This window comes from Nycticebus coucang, chromosome 1 (genome assembly GCF_027406575.1).
Source record: "Nycticebus coucang isolate mNycCou1 chromosome 1, mNycCou1.pri, whole genome shotgun sequence".
NCBI classification, from domain to species: domain Eukaryota; kingdom Metazoa; phylum Chordata; class Mammalia; order Primates; family Lorisidae; genus Nycticebus; species Nycticebus coucang.
In genome coordinates this window covers 68,529,299-68,546,831 of record NC_069780.1, presented here as the reverse complement: position 1 = coordinate 68,546,831, position 17,533 = coordinate 68,529,299, and the positions used below count along the sequence as shown (strand labels likewise).

Sequence of the window (17,533 nt, the reverse complement as noted above, 5' to 3'; positions counted from 1 at the left end):
GGCCAGACCTAGACAGAAATGTAAAGAAATTGGACAAATTATTATTACCTATTATTAAATAAATACATATTCATTAATGGCCTATTATATGGGAAAACTTATCTATAAGTTAATTTTTACAGAATTGGGCAAAGCAGCTATGGTCATTCCTGCTTTCATGGCACGTATGGTCCAATAGAGGACACATAAAATAAATAAGCAGATCCAAAATATGAGTACAAGTTTTAATAAATGCTATTAAGAAAAGTAGTAGAATTCTGTGGGGAAAATATTGGAAGACAAGGGAACAATTTACTGTGGATTGGGTAAACAGAGGGTATTTCTCTTTATTTCAGTTTGTATTTCCCAAAGCTATTTCCAGGGTTATACTGGGAAATGTTTCAAACGTTTCTCTCTTGGAAATATGAATTTTCTTTTACACCTGAGACTGGACTGATTTAGGTAACTTGACCTATTTTATAGCTATGTACATTAAACTACGTTAGGTAATTTTCTTGAATCTAGATAATACAAGCCAGAAAAAAAATATGTTTGCTTCAGTTTTCTCTCGCAGGTTTTTCTTGACCTGAATTATGTGGTTAATTGCTTCAAATCCTGATTGTGGTTTATGTGTGAAAATACAGCCTTAGGGACCAATAAGGAAAACTGGAATAAGAGCTTATTAAATAATTTTCAATATCAGCATTAGTCATTGGTTCTCTTAAGTCAAACAGAGAACCCCCCCCCAAAAAAAATACTGTTTGCACCTCAACTAATCTGAACCATGTCTTACCATTGAAAATGCTTATTCTCTTTGACTTGTAACATTTTCATAATTTGAGTTCCTGAAAAAGACTTAAAGTGTGGCAAATGACTTGGGGTAGTACCTACTTTGGTACTCTAAAGGGTAATTTGATCTGATATAAAATATGGAGATTTTGTGTTTCCAGCAATAAAAGCGCAAGGACCCTGGGTATAAGAGTTGACCTATACTTATTAGAGAGGAGAGGTTTTCAGCATGCATATTAAAGAGGGCATTGACTTCTTTAGATATATTCAGCATCTTTCGATTAAGTTGGCTGTTATTAAAAAAGAAAAAAAAATTTTCCTAGGATTTCATAACTTAAAGACAAAGCAATTGTTTCCTCCTCAGACAAGAGACAGCTGCTTTTTAATTACTGCTCTCACCATTTGCTTTCTACAAGCCGTGTGTCTCAAACTTGGGATCTAATTAGAAATCTTAATTGAAAATGGATTTGTAAAAAAAGAAAAGATGAAAGATCAACACAAATGCATGTAAGTAGGAAGAAAGACAGAAATGATAATATTCCAACCAGATTGAATAATCGTCATCTGAGATGACTCGGCCTCTAGGGAACATGTTTTCTGAGACCAAAGCAAACTTTACTTTTCTTCTTTCAAGAAGAATTTCCTCAACCAAATGAGGAGTCTTTTAACCTCTATAAATTGTGATTTTTCAGAGATTGTATTTTCTCAGTGTAAAACAATGCTTTTAACACATTGACTGCCACACTAAGAAAGTAATTTTTTTCCCTTGGTGTTTTATTATGAGAATACATAGAATAAAAATTTGGAAACCAAAGTGATCCATTCTAATTTAATGAAAAATTTGTTTATTTTGTATTGTTTTCTGTGCATAAGTTATATGCAACTCATGTGGCATATAATCAGTTTTTCCACTTCACACCACGTGAGTTTGAGTTGTATGTGACTCACGACATACCCCCTTAGTATGTACAAGTATGTACAACAATGTCACACCACCACCGCTATTGTATTGATTTTGTTCAAAGAACTTCCAGGAAAACATTCAAGGCAAAATGCTCAGTTAGAAGTTATGGTAATCAGAAAACACAGGTGAGCATATGTGGTGCACCTCGGCAGGCTGCTGTGGGAGGGTAAGGGAGGTGGGGGAGACGTGCCCATTGACAACAAAAACAATTAGCAGTGGTGAAGGGGTTTTGGTGGATGAAGGAATGAAGAGGCTTGGTACACAGTCTGTGCTGGAGGACTGTGGAGCTCAGGGAGGAGTCCTCTTGAGCAAACCTCAGGTCTGTATTTATTATCTTAAAACAGGAAGAAGTAGACAAAAGCTGCTTATCAGACATCAGCACTGATAGGGACAGTCTCCACCTTTGTTTTTGCAAAACTGCAGACCTTGAGCATAACCTTTGCCTCCAGCATCAAGAGACCTTTGGAACCAAAGCATCTTTACTGCCACCTCACGTACACATTCTCTCTTGGAGGTCAGTTCTCTGCCCTGCTGCATATACACAACTTACAAGCCGTTCTTGAGACTCCAGGTCTCTCAAGCAGAAAGTGAGCTGTGCTCAAGGTCAGGACACAATTTTTCCTACATAGAAGTTTCACAGCTTTACAAGGTCCCAGACTCAAAACTAGTGTGAGTTAAATACAACTCACATAATAGTTAATGAGTTAAAATTTTGAAGCCAAGATTTAATCCTAGCTCCCTAATCTGTTTCCTGTGTGACCCTGGCCAAATTTTGAAGCTATTTTTAATCTCAGTTTACGCATCTGTAAAATGAGATTTTCCAGTCCCATTTTTCAACATGGTTTCTACCTTTTTTCTTCTTGATTTACATAGTAACTGGTGTGTAGTGGCAGGTCTAGAAATTATGTTAAGTTTTAGAAAGGAAGGAGAGAGAATGAAGTAAAAGAAGAAAGAAGATTAACCTTGAAAATATATAATATGTAGCAGAGAATATCGTAAATACAAAACATTGAGAAAGTGCCTATTGATTTTGTACTCTGGAGGCAAAGACTCAAAGGCAGATTTATTAATCCTTTTATTCAAATCATGTGGGGTTTTTTTGTAGATGGATTTTTGGATTCTGCTATCCAGAGTATAAACCCCACTTTGAAGCATAGTTCCATATTACATATAATTTTTGAATTGTTCACAGCACTTTTCATGCTGCTAAGTGTGGTAGATGCTCATTTAACATTTGATTGATTGAGTGAGCTATGAACGGTGCAAGGAAGCAAACTGTGCCCAAATTGTCTCCTTCCCTGGCTCACAAACACCATATCTAGCCTGCAGAGCAAGACTAGTTACACCACCCTATGAATTACATCATTCAGTGATAAGCTACATCCTGTTGCTTCCTCCTGCTCTGCTCCTCTCAGGTTAGCCAGCTTGCTATTGTTTATGTCTATTGCACATTCTGAGCTCTTTGTTATTTTGCATTTCCGAGCCCTTTACATTTCCAGTGTTCCCCATTGTCAGTGTTCTCTTCCCTAGTGCCTTTCTCATTCTTCCTGTCTCTCTGATTCCTTCCTTTTACCTACCCCCACATTTTCAATGCACACATTTCCTACATTCATATGAAGGATCAAGTCCTCCATGAGACTGTATTTCCTTGGATACACATCATTATCTTATCACCTTTGACTTTTTTTTGTTTTGTTTTCAGTCTCTCGTTTATTTGCTATCTGTGGAAACAGAGCCAGAAAGTCAAGCCACACGTTGTGTGTTAATGGCTCTTTCCTTCTATCCTCTTCCATATCCTGTTACCAATTACCAAAAATACTCACCAAAGGAGGTGGTCTCTGCGGAAGTTTGCCTCCACACGGGCGTCTAGGTTACAGGTGGGATGAATGCAGACCACTGGTGCCAGGCTGCAGTGCTGTCAGTTATCTGAGTCAGGCTGGCTCTCTGAATTGGGTACTTAATTCTTGTCACTGTGACCCTTAAAGTCTGGAGCCAGGCTCTGCAGCCCAGATGTGCAGAGGTTTGATTCTCAGGACACCTGCCTGCATCCCTTTCCCTGCGTCTATGACTCGGGTACACATATGGTGCTGAGAACTGCCCCTCCACAGAAGCCAGTTCTACTGCTTACCTAACCCCTTATTTATTGATGCATATTAGTTCAATCTTGAGTGTATCACTTAAGTCTTGGCAGTTTGTACTCTTGGCTACTTTTTTAATGAATCAATTTTTCTGTCCCAGTTTTTCCTTCTTACTCTCTGGTCAAATGCATTTCTGTTTGCTTCTTTTCCTATCCCCGCTTGATTATTATCAAAGCTTTCCAGTTCTACTTCTTCTTAGGCTGTTTCACACTTGCCTGACCTTATTAATAACATTAGTAATACTATAATATTGGCCGACCACTTATAAAATATTGTTGATTTTTATTCATGGTTTCAAAATGAATAAATATTTATATCAAGTAAAATTTGCACCCTTTGGCATACAGTTCTTTTTTTTTTTTTTTTTTGCGGTTTTTGGCCAGGGCTGGGTTTGAACCCGCCACCTCCTGCATATGCCCTACCCCTTTGAGCCACAGGCGCCTTCCAGCATACAGTTCTTTGATGCACATAGCTGTGTGACCGTCACCACAATCAAGGTATAGAACACTTATAGTACCCCCAAGTTCCTCTTTCTGTCTCTCCATGGTCAAACTCTTTTGCTTATCCTCTTCTGACAGAAACCACTGGTCTGTTTCTATCCCTCTAATTCTGCCTTTTCTGTTTATAATGCTATACATTCAAGTGGAAACATAAGGTACATAACCTCTTAAGTCAACCTCTTTTCATTTAAGAGGTGCTTAACATATTGTGCTTCACATATTCCCACACTAGAAAAGAAAATTTTCCTTGAGGACATGGTGTTTTGTTATGAAAATAGAATAAAAAACCTTCATTAGTAATAATTGTACCTCAGATAAACCTCATTGACTATACTACTAACTCTGTGCAAAGCTTAGAATAAAAACTTCAAAAACAAAACAATCCTTTCTAATTTAATGACAAATTTGTTATTTTGTATTGGTTTTGTACATGAGTTATATGCAACTCACACTGTGCTACAGTTTTTACCCTGTGTGACACATGAGTTGTATGTGACTCACAGGACACCTATTCAACTTGTTTTTTCATTCCTTAAGTGTTTAGTCTGGAGTGGACCTTGATGGACCTATAGTCTTGAGTGATCCTAGATGAGGCCCTCTTAAGTATGTGCAACAATGTCGTGTTGCTACATTCTATCCATCAACTTCATTCAAAGAGCCCCTAGCCAATATTCAAGGGGAAATGTACAATCAGTTATGTAATTGGAAAACACAGTTCAGTACCTGTGGTGCTCTTGGACTGGCCAGCTTGAGCAGGACTATGGGAGTTGGGGGAGGTGTGCACATTGACAGTGAAAACAATGAGCAAAGGTTTCACAGCCTTCAGGCATGCTGCAGACCTTCCTGTCTATCCACCAGTTCTATAGGCTTTACGAGGCCCTGAGTTCAAAACTAGCTTGAGTTAAATACAACTTATGTGGCAGTTAATGTGTTGAGATTGACCCATGTCGCGATTATCAGTACTGGGTCCCTTTCTACTGCAGAGGACCACTGTGTGGTTTTCCTTTTACTATTTGAAGAACTTTGGGAGTTCTTGTTTGGAGTTTTTGGTGATTTAAAAAAAGCCACTAAAAACATTTATGTCCAGACTTTTGAGTCATCAAAAGTTTTCTTTCTCTTGGGTAAATACATAGAAGTTGGATTGTTGAGTCATATAGTAGATATGTGGTGAAATTTATAAGAAACTACTAGACTTTTTTTTAAAGCAGATATACTATTTTCAATCCTACTTGCAGTGTATGAGAGATCCAACATTCTGGTTAACATTCTTACCAGAGATTGATATTGTCAGTCTTTTACAATGTATTTATAGTTATTCTAATACATGTGCAGTGATGGTTCTCTGTGGTTTTAATTTGTATTATCCTAATGATTAATAACACAACATTTTTTCATGTGCTTATGAAAAATATTTCTTATATATCTTCTCTAATGAAGTGTCTATTTAAATCATTTACCCAAATTTAGTGGATTTTTTTATTATAGAGTTTTGAGAGATATTAAAATACTATATATTGAAATTCCTCATCAGATACAAGTTTTGCAAATATTTTTCCCAATGTGTGGCTTCTCATTTCATTTTCTTAACAGCGTCTTGCACCGAGTGAATGTTTTTCATTTTAGTAAAGTAAATTTCATCATTTATGTTCTTTTATGGGTTGTACCCTTTGTGTCATATTAATAAATCTTTGCTAATTTCAATTTTATTGTCTCCTATATTATCCTCTAGAAGTTTATGGTTTTAAGTTTTATAAATAGATGATGAATATTGAGTTAATTGTATGAGGTATGAGTTATGTTTTTTTCTTTTGCACATGAGTATGTAATTGTAACACCATCTTCTTTCTCTTCATTTCATTGTTTTTGCATCTTTTAATAAATTGGTCATGTAAGTATATTTAATCTTTGTTTTATTGTACTATATCTATTTTTCCCAAGATCTTTTTGTTATTTTTTTAAATTAAGTAGGATGAGTCCTCTAATTTTGTTTCACTTTTTTAGAACTGTTTTATTTTTCCTTTGCCCTTCCATATACATTTCACAATTAGCTTTTTCTTGATATCTACAAAAAGATCTTGTCCATATTTTGCTTGAGATTATATTGAATCTGTGGATCAGTTTGGAGGAAATGAACATTTTGACAATGATGAGTCTTCTAACCTATGAACATGGTCTATCTCCCATATAAATACATCTTATTTGAGTTCTTCCATGAGTGTTTTTAGATCACAGCATATAGATCCTGCACACATTTTCTTCTATTTATTCCTAAGAATCTGATGTTTCTTGCTACTATAATAGTTTAAGAAGGTTTCTCACTGTGTTTTTTTTTTTTTTTCTGGCTTACTGACATAAAATTGATTTTCATGTATTGACTTTGTTTTATGTGTTTTGATAAACTCATTAAAAAACTTTATTTATAATAATTTACTGATTTTTTAATGGGTACAATTCTGCAGCTTTTAGTATACAATTCAGCAGCTTTTAGTATATTCACAGAGTTGTGCGTCTATCTCTATAATCAATTTAGGACCTTTTTTTATTTTCTTAAAAAGAAACCCCACATCCCTAAGCCATTACAACTTCCCACTGACTTTTTCAGCCTTAGGCAACCACTAATAACTTTCTATCTCTATGTATTTGTTTTCTCTGAACATTTTATATGGAAAGAATTGTACAATATGTGGTCCTTCCACTTAGCATATGTTTTCAGAGTTCTTCTGTGTTTCAGCATGTAGCACTATCATTCTTCCCCTCCTTGCTTTGTTGAGGTATAATTGACAATGAAAAATTGTATATGATAAACTCACTTATTATTTCTAGCTTGTTAATGTAGGAAATTTTCAGGAATTTCTATGTAGACAAATACATTGTCTGTAAATAAAGACAACTTTAATTTTTCTTTTCAACCTGCATGTCTTTTATTTCTTTTCCTTGTTTTATTGCATAGGCATCATGTCTCCAATATGATATTGCAGGGATGAGATGAGAGTGGGTATTTTTGTCTATTCCCATTTGGGGGAGTGAATAATCATCGCTTTTACCACCAGTATCCTTATTATCAGATTAAGGAATTTCTTTTTATAAATTGCTTAGTCTTTATTTGGTTATTTTGTGCATGTTGAATTTAGTCAAATGCTTTTTTTTTTTTTTTTGGCCAGGGCTAGGGGGTTTGAACCACCACCTTCAGTATATGGGGCTGGTGCCCTATCCCTTTGAGCCACAGACGCAGCATTTTTTTTTTTTTTTTTTGCATCTCTAGGAATTATCATGTTTTTCTTTTTCAGTGCACTAGCATAATAAATTATTTTCATTAAATTTTGTATGTTGATCCAATTTTATATTCCTAGGACAGGCCCCTATTGGCAATAATATATTTTATGTGCTGCACATGTATTGCTGAATTTGATTTTCCAATGGCTAATATTTGATTGATAATTTTTTTGTGTGTGTAAGTTCATGAAAGATCTTGATTTTATATATATTTTCTTACAGTGTCTTTGTCTGGTTTTAGTATCAGAGTAATACTAGCCTCATGAAATGAGTTGGGAAGTATTCTCTCCTCTTCTGTTTTCTGGAAGAGTTTGCATAGATGTTTTATTATTTGTTTTTCAAATTCTTGGTACAATTCAATAGAGAACTTTGTCTAGGCATAGAATTTTCTTTGTAGCTTTTGCTTACAAATTTAATTTCTGTAACAGTCAAGTGATTATTCAGGTTATTTGTTTCTTTTTGAATGAAATTTGGTTGTATCATTTAAGAAACCAGTCAATTTTATCTGAGTTGTTCTGTTTATCTTCATAATATTGTCCTTTTATAATATTAATGTTCATAGTCTATTGTGCTATTCCTCTTCCATTTCTGATCCTGGTAATTTATATCTTCGGTCTTCTATTTTTTTTTAGTCAATGTAGAGGTTTATCAATATTGTTAATTTTTTCAAATAATTAGCTTTTGATTTTCTCTATTGTTTTAATTTTGAGTTGAAGTGCTTCCTGATTTTCTTTTTGTTACTCCCCTTTTTTTCTGTCTGGTTTTAGTTTCGTGCACTCCTTCTAGTTTTCTAAGATGGAAGCTTCGCTCATTTACTTGAGACTTCCTTTCTGATGTAAGCACTCAATACCTCCTTGAAAGCACTGCTATAGCTGCCGCCCATAAATTTGATTCATGAGTATGTTGCTTAGTATTTAAATATTTGTATTTTTCAGATATTTTTTCTGTTATCTAGTTCCAGTTTAATACCATCATGGTTTAAGAACATATTTTATATGATTCCAATTCTTTTAAATGTGCCATTGTCTGTGTTGTGGCCCATGCCAAAAAATGGAGACTGTCCTCTGACAAAAATCATAAGAAAAATGGTATAGAAAATGAAAAATTACTCTAATAAGGTTAACAACTCCATATTTTAATTCCTTAAAACTATTTTCCTGCTTTATTTTTTAGAATCCGTAGGTATCTTGCTTTTTTATTTATAGTTAATTAGAGATAAATTGTCTTTTAGGTGTCTTGTTTACTCTTGGCTAGAAATAAAACACGTAAAAACACTGCATACATTAATTTATTTACATCTTTCCACAACTTACTAGACAGGTATTAACATTTTCTCAGTTTTTGATGAAGAAACTAAGGAACAATATGGCTAAGGAATTGCCCAAAATCCCAGAGTAAATGCAAGGGCGTGGCAGTTGGGATCCACAGTCAGTTCTCACTCTGCTGTGCGTTTCTCATGCTGAGTTATTGTAATGGTAAGAGCCAGGGGAGAGAGATTCAGATGTGCAAACTAGACTAACATAGCAACAAAGAGTACAAGAAAAAACCCCAAACAGTAATAAGAAATAGTCAAACAAAGTTAAATTTATTAACTTGCCAGACAAGAGAACAAAAACTGGTGATGAAATTCTCAGAGTAGTTCACTAAGGGGAAAAGAATGGGAGAATTTTAAATGGTAAAAAGTGTAAGGGTCGAGGTGTGTTTAGGGCAGGGTTAAGAGGTGGGTATTATGTTGCTTATGCCAATTAAGGATTGAAACTAGTACTCTGGGAAGGGCAGAATGTAAAAGGAAACTTTTCTATTATAGTAGCACACTCTATATAGTAGATGCCCAATGAATACATGTCCTGTGAATGAATGATCATGGTATTTCCTCATGTTTCCTTACAGTGAAGGTCCAAGCAATCCTAAAACTGGAGATCTTCCACTTGAGATTGAGAAGTTGGGAAAGGAGGAAGGAAAGTCTATGCATTTTACTCGGTGCTCAGGCTTAAATTAATGACACACTTTCACTGAACAGTTGAGCAGCTAGCCTTCTCCTCCCTCAGTAACAATCCTTCAGCTGCTGCAGCTGATCACGGAAGATTAGCTCATGTTATACAGGGGCTTTGTCAGATCAGCCTGGATTTGTCTCTCATTCCCCGAGATGCACAGAGAAATGTGAGGTGAACTTGCTGGTGGGGCAATGGCCTAGACTAGAACTTCACTGCTTGCCCTGGTTCTTTTTGTATTAATAGATATTTCACCCAGTTCCAGCTTAGCAATTGAATTTCTCTTTTTCATTGTTTGCTTTTATTCTTATTGTAGTAAGGTTTTACTGAGTAAATATTTTGAGGTAGAATATGTGATTGTGTACATAGCAGAGAAAAAGGGAAATGCCTATAGTGAAAGGAATTAAGATGCATTATGTATATGCAGTAGGCGGTAGGAATGAGAAAACTTAGTTATGCTGTATTAAATTCTTGGCAGATAACCTCAGGCACTCTGTGAACTTCACTGGAGAGCAAAAGTGAAATTATAATAATCGTATATATACATTTATTCTTGCCTGCCATAATAAAAAGCAGAAGATAAAATTTTAATTAAATTCATTATCTGTCTTACTTTGAAATGTTAAATTTCAAAAGAAAATGAGTAATTCATCATCAGAAACTATAGATAATTTAGTCAATACTAATTTGAACCTGAAATGTATCATCATAAAGAATTCAATCAGCTCTAGAAATTAATAACTTGTTATGATGTCTGTATTAGAAATGCCCCGAGGATACCATCAAAGTTTCAGTTTTAGTTTTGCTTGAGTAACATGGAATTTAACTATTCTTCAGTATATATGTTTGTCAGGATTTTAAAGCATCTGGCACTGCTAAAGACATCCTTCTTAAGAGTCTTCTTCTTTAGTCCTCGTAAAGAAAGAATCAATCCCCAGACAAACTAAAATTTTGTCTATACATTTCTACTTCTTGAGATAGGCCAGAGATGGGCTTCTGAGAATCATTATATGTGGAATATGCAGGGGTTTTTTGAAGAAAAGTATCAGGAAAAAAAAAAATCTACCCTCCCAATTGTGGACAACAAACTCTTGTCCTTTACTTAGGTTTTCAGAGGATGGTATTTTAAAGTCCTTATTCATCCAGCGAACTGTTATATAACCCCTGGGTTTCTTTATCTTAAACCTTCACTCTGTGATGGCAATTTTTTTTCAAGTATATGTGGTGCTCAAGGTTTTCAAGTTTTTGTTAAGTAAGCAAAATTCAATGTGTCACATGAAGTATTTACAGAAGAAAACGTTGCTGGGAAATTTCAGTCTTTTCTAAAAAATCCAGTCAAAGTTTATATCCTTTAGATAACATATGAGAAGCAACCAAGAGTGTCACACAGAAGAGAAGGCTAAAAAGTTCCCCTCAAGGACGGCTCTTGTGGAACAATGGGTAGGACTGGCCCTATACACTGTGGGTAGCAGGTTCGAACCTGGCCCCGGCCAAACTGCAACAAAAAATAGCCAGGCATTGTAGTGGGCGCCTTGTAGTCCCAGCTACTCAGAGGCTGAGGCAAGAGAATTGCCTAAGCCCAGGAGTTGGAGGTTTCTGTGAGCTGTGACACCATGGCACTCTACCAAGGGCAATAAAGTGAGACTCTGTCTCTAAAAAAAAAAAGTTTCCTTCAAAACAAATGCCTTTTGAATCCCTGTATGGCCACTAGCCAGCTGGGTACGTAGAGCACTTCTAGTCTATCTCTGGCTGTTGGTGTTCTCATCACTTAAATGATATGACCCCTAGTCTGTTCACAGCTCTTCGTTTTTCTGTTCTGTTGAAACATGTTAATTGCAGTATTTTATAGAGTGCTAATAGGTAGGTATATTTAACCAAACTGTTTCAAAGACATTGCGATTAAGCCAAGCATGTGTTCACATCTTTGATTTGTATTATATGTAATTCTTCAGGATGCTTGCATTTCTGCTGCTTGACACAGACAAACTATAACTCATCAGATGGCTGACTCACTATAGTCCCAAAGATGGTCCATGTGTTCCCACGAAAGCATCCAGACATTGTTGGACGTTATTTAAATTCTAGGTCAAATCTTATGCCCTCTGAGTTCTTGAGATTAAGGAGGTCATGTCACAGATTGATAGAATCTCCCTCTTTATTTTGTACACAGTGGAGGAGACCAACATGTTCTTATCCTAATTAAAAACAGCAGAATGACCTCTTAATTATAATGAATCAAAAGGACAGTGCTTCTTCTTGTCCATTTAAATGTCAAGATTTTGCTGGTTTCCCTGACCATTTATTACTCATTGTGATTTGGAATTATTTTTCAACTGGAATTATGGTCTCCAACAGAGTGTCCTGTAATTCAAAGAAACAACAAAAGAAAATATCGTCTCTGTTGAGTAACCAGAACGCTAGGTCTGGAAAGCTGTATGCTTTCAAAAATTAGATTCTACGTTCAAACTTGAGTGATTTTGAATTTTTATTCTTGATTTTTTTCATGCTGGTTTGTAGACAAAACATATATTCACAGCAGGACCCCTTAAAATAACCAGAGATGAATATGTCTGAAACAGACATGATATTATAAATGGGATTCTAAAAATATATCATGTCCGGATTTTCTCTTTTCCACCTATGGGTTGTTGTCTTTGGAGTCTAAATGCTGTATTGAGAGGTTATAGGTTTTTTCAGGAGTTTTTATTTTTAAGAATAAGATAATACAAATGTAAGGTAAATATCTTCTAGACCATCTTCCCTAATTTCTCTCCCAAGGGATAATAAAAGTTCAAAAATTTATAATTGGAGACTTAAGTTGACATCCTGGTTTTTCCAATTGGTAGGTACTAGAACACATCAGTATTATTTTTTTCAATTTCAGATTAATATGAGGGTACATTGTTTTCATTTCTAAGGGAAAGTTTAGATTATAGGTGAGCTCTTTACCCAGGGAGCATGCTAAACACCCTCACGTTGTGTACATTAGGTGAGATCCCGCCAATTGCCCTTCCTTCTACCCCATCTTCTCTCTCCTCTCCCTTCTCCCTTGCTAGATGATACTTAAGGTTTTTTTTTTTTCTTTCCTGGGGGCATGTAGTTGTTTATACTATATGGTTTCCTAATAATATTGAGTTCATTGGATACTTTTTCCCCATTCTTCAGATACTTAAATAAGAAGAACGTGTTTCAACTCCTTTCAGGTAAACATAAAAGATGTAAAGTCTCCATCTTTTTATGGCTGAGATGTATTCCATGGTGTACATATACCACAATTTATTAATCCACTCATGGTTTAATAGGTGTTTGGTTTTCTTCTGACTTGGTGATTATGAATTGAGTTTCAATAAACATTCTGGTGCAAATGTCCTTGTAGTAAAATGATTTTTGTTCTTCTGGGTAAATACCTAATAATGGGATTGCTCAATCACATGGAAGGTCAACTTTTAGTTGTTTGAGAATTCTCCCTACTTCTTCCCATAGAAGCTGTATTAGTTTGCAATCCCACCAGCAGTGCAAAAATGTTCCCTTCTCTCCACCTCTATGTCAGAAGCTGCAGCTTCAGGGCTTCATGATGTGGGCTAATCTAACTGGAATTAAGTGATATTGCAGAGTGGTTTTGATTCTTAGGAACAAATTATTTTTAAAACTTTTATTTTTCACTTGTAAAACTGGAATTATTTTATAAAATTGTTATGAAGTTTAATGCATGTAAAAGGATAACATAGAACATGACACAGGAACATACTTAGAAAATCGTTACTACTATTGACTAAAAATGATTTCAAGAAGAGTAGCAGATACAGCACTATGTGGCAATTATAGATGGATATTAGTAGACCTCTTTTGATTTGGTATTTCATAGAGGAATAAAAAGGGTGACATTCTCGTCCACTGAATTTTATGAAATCGATTATATCTCTGGTCTCCCTCCCTCGCCCCCTCTGTGTTTCCATGTGCCACAATAGCTTGAACAGCTCTATGCCCTAAAACTCACAGTGCAGGCATTTTAATGACTTAACCAGATTCTGGATGATCCTGCTTTGAGGACATTAAGATACTATTTCATATTGTGAGCTGCCCTCTGCTCTGGCCAATCTCCCATACATTCCAAACTGGCTCTGTTTAGCCCCAGAAGTACCTTGGTCTTTCCTTGCCAGGAGTTGAGTCGACTGCCAAGAGTCAGGCATCAGAGGTGAGGCTGGGAGAGCAAAGATGAAAGGGAAATAAGAGACAGAATCTAGACAAAGCCAGGCCTGATCGATGTCAAGAGCCCATCACAAGAAGGTGGGTGAGAGGGTGGGCAGGTGTCCAGCAGCCTCCACAGAGAACCGAGATTATGGGATTGTAGACAGCCTGGAAGCACTGATGATAGAAGATGAACCAATGGCTGCAGAGACTGGAGCCCAGGCCAGGATCCATGACAGTTCCTGGCAACAGGGTAGGAAGTCTAGTTAAGAACCATGAGCCTTTAGCTCACAGTGGCTTTTTATCTGGCAGAATTCCCTATTCAGGTCTGCCAATTCATGAGCTGGGACCTGGGGGGTCTTCCATGCCTTAAGGTGGTGTTTCTCAAGCTAAACGTGCTTTGGAATCACCTTTGCTAAAATATACATTTTAATTCACTAGATCTGGAGTGTGGCTCAATGTTCTGTGTTTCTAACAAGCTTCTAGGTAGCATAGATGTGCTGCTCCAGGGACCACGTTTTGAGTGGCAAAACCCTTAACAACTTTTGCTATTGGGTCTCCCTAGATGCCTGTGTCTTCTCTGTCTGTCTCATGTCCCTGCCATGTCCTCATGGTAAACACGAGGAGAACATCACTAACTAGTTACAATGCTAGTCTTCACCTGAATGGGTTGACTTCCAAATTTTTGATAAAACTGGAGCCCTGACAACTCTCATCTTTATTCTTCTTTTGACAAACCAGGTCCTCGCTGAATTTAATATTGGTAGGAAAATCATACTGGCAGCCTGGAGAATTCAATTGTCTCCTGATGTAATTGGTTTGCCTGGGCAGAAACATCATCTTACGTACATTCACCCCCTCCTCTGACAGGAGTTATCCTCTGCCTGATCAGCAGTCCCCAAAACAAACCAGGAATGCCTTTGACCTTTAAATACAGGCTTGATTTTTTTTTTCAGGTAAAATACAGAATTTAACAATTTATTCCATTTTCCTCAAAGGGGATGTTTTTTCTCAAACTTTGTTTTTTCTACTATTACTTTTGAATGATGTCAAATCAAAATAAATGCCTGTTAACTGAGCACACGGGCCCTATTGTGAAACTCTGAATGTTGCGACTCTACAATGATGATGGTAGCTTTCAAAGGACTATTTCTCATGTTTCCCATGAGGGGAAAGGAGCATAGATGGCAGAGCAAATCCCTACCTGGATCATAGCTCTCAGTTTACCTCTTTTGACATCACTTGGCACTGGGATGACCCTTAGAAGCCCTTCCCATCCATGCTTTATCTTGCAAATTTCAAGTGTCTGGAAGGTTTTTAAGGGACTTGTCATTAAATGTGTCAGAAAAATGTCTGGTTTTCCAGAATGAAGTCCTGGCTTCAGAAGTTTTTAGACATTACTGTAAAGTTGTTTTTGTTTTGAGACAAGAATCTCATTCTATCATCCTGGGTAGAGTGCTGTGACATTATAGCTCATGGCAACTTCAAATTGCTGGGCTCAAGAGATCCTCTTGCCTCAGCCTCCCAGGTAGCTGGGACTACTGTTCCCTCCTGTGGCCACCACACCTGGCTAGTTTTTCTATTTTTAGTAGAGGCCAAGTCTCCCTCTTACTCAGGCTAGTCTCAAACTCCTGAGCTCAAGCAATCCACCCGCATCAGCCTCCCAGAATGCTAGGATTATAGGTGTGAGCCACTGCGCCCAGCCTACAAGTTTAATGGCTTAGCGACTACGAAGCACATCATTGGCAGAACAGAGACTTACTATTCTGTTTCTTTTTCAGATTGATAGGAAATAATAATTCTTTCAACACTTCATAATGAAGGACTATTTGGAAACCAAAACAAAAGCCACAGGTATATAGCATCATCAAGCCTCAAACATCCCCTGTCTGGACTTCCGCCTGCACAGGCCAGGAAACATCTTTAACGAGAGGTCCCTTTAGCACACAGATCTGCTAATCATAGGATGCCTCATGTCCCGGTTATCATAGGATGCCACCCAAGCCACAGGCACCTTCTGTCATTTCTCCTTGCCCACCTCATCATCCCCTTTTGCATGCGTTTAAGTTGTCTGTGACTCAATCTTCCCTTGATCTTGCTTGTCACTTTTTTTTTTTAAATGCAATGTCTATGGGGCCTTCTGTTTCTGTAACAGTCTCTTTCACCTCACACCTCTTTGGAGTTTTGTTTTCTTTTTGGTCTTTTTCCCTTAATGGAAACCTGGCTTTCTCAGAAGGCAACTGCTTCCTTACTGCCTATGTTAATGTCTACAGACCACACACCACAAAGCAGGGTTGTTATCTTCCTAATGCCACAAGATGCCTCAGTGCTGAATCACACTTCCACTCATGTTTATCATGCTTGTCCAAACTCCTAGTGCCTGCAGACATGTCTACTAGGCACATACTCTCTCTGGTCCCCCAGCCCTGACTGCATTCTTTGGGCGATTTCAGTTTCCTCAGAAGTAACTCATCTAACAACCGTAAAGTGTAGCTTCTTTGTCTTGCTGACTCTAGTGACTATCACCACCACTCTGTTTTAGCCACCCATTTATCTCATGACTGTATCTCAAACTTCACATCACTTAAAAATGAATACTTCTTTCATGTCCCAATATATTACAGCTTTCTCCTTTCATGATTTCCCAGCCAAGCCTACAGGCTCTTGAGTCACACTGTCAGTACAGCATCCTAGGCTGTCCCTTTCTTGCTGCACTAGCAGAAAAAATCCCAATGGTGTCCACTATATATACCATCCTTCTCAGACTGCTGGGTACTGCTGGAGAAAGTCACATAGCTGGTTAGACTAAGATCCCTACAAAACTGTGGGCTCCAGGGCCGCTGGGCCCACGCAGCTGCCCTCACTTGTGCTTGCCGGATCCCCTACCAGTGTTAATAAACATCAGCTCAAAACTCTGCTTTTCTTCTCAAAGCTCCAATTGTATGTCCTTACCATTTCCTTTCAACTCATGACTCTACCTCCTTTTAGTTAAATTCATAGTGAACATTTAAAACATTAAAACAGTATAAATAAAAACATATTTTGTTCCTATTACACAGTTTAAGAAATTAAACTTTTCCAATATGACTGAAGATCGCCTGTTCCCTCCTGTGGCCCTCCTTCCTCTCGGACATCACTCTTCTGATCAACTCTTCTTTTTAGGGGTTATCATGCAGTTCTCTGTAAGGCACTTCATGTGTCTGTACCCCCTAAGCAATTGTTTACAGGGTGTAGAAATGTCTATAAATCCCATCTTCCTCTTTGTCTCTGCCCCTGCTTTCTTTCTTATCTGTCTTCCTGCTCCACGTCAGACTTTCTTCTTTATCCTCAATACTTGGTGAATTTTATCCATGTTGCTATATGAAACAAAGGTATGTTCATTTTTCTGCTATATAGATTAATAAATCATAGTGCATTATTTATTTTATTTTTGATGGACATTTAGCCTTCTTCCAATATTTTATTAGAAATTCATTTGGTATTAACATTCTTCTAATTGTCCTTTAACAATTCATTTGCAAGAATTTCTCTAGATTTAGAAGGGAAATCACTTTTTAACTTTATTAAATATTACCAAATTATTTTCCAGCATGGCTGGAGTATCAGCAGTGTGTAAAACTTGACATTTCTCTAATCCTTACCAATATTTGATTTTGATACTAAAATGTTTACTTGTTGATAGCTTATATCATTATATATAATTTGGTTTTT

General features: G+C 36.8%; 1 protein-coding gene across 4 annotated transcripts in view; it reads left to right on the top strand.

Moving 5' to 3' along the window:
* INPP4B (inositol polyphosphate-4-phosphatase type II B) overlaps positions 1–17,533 on the top strand; it is an 881,338-nt gene that overhangs the window by 460,182 nt on the left and 403,623 nt on the right. The window lies entirely within an intron of this gene.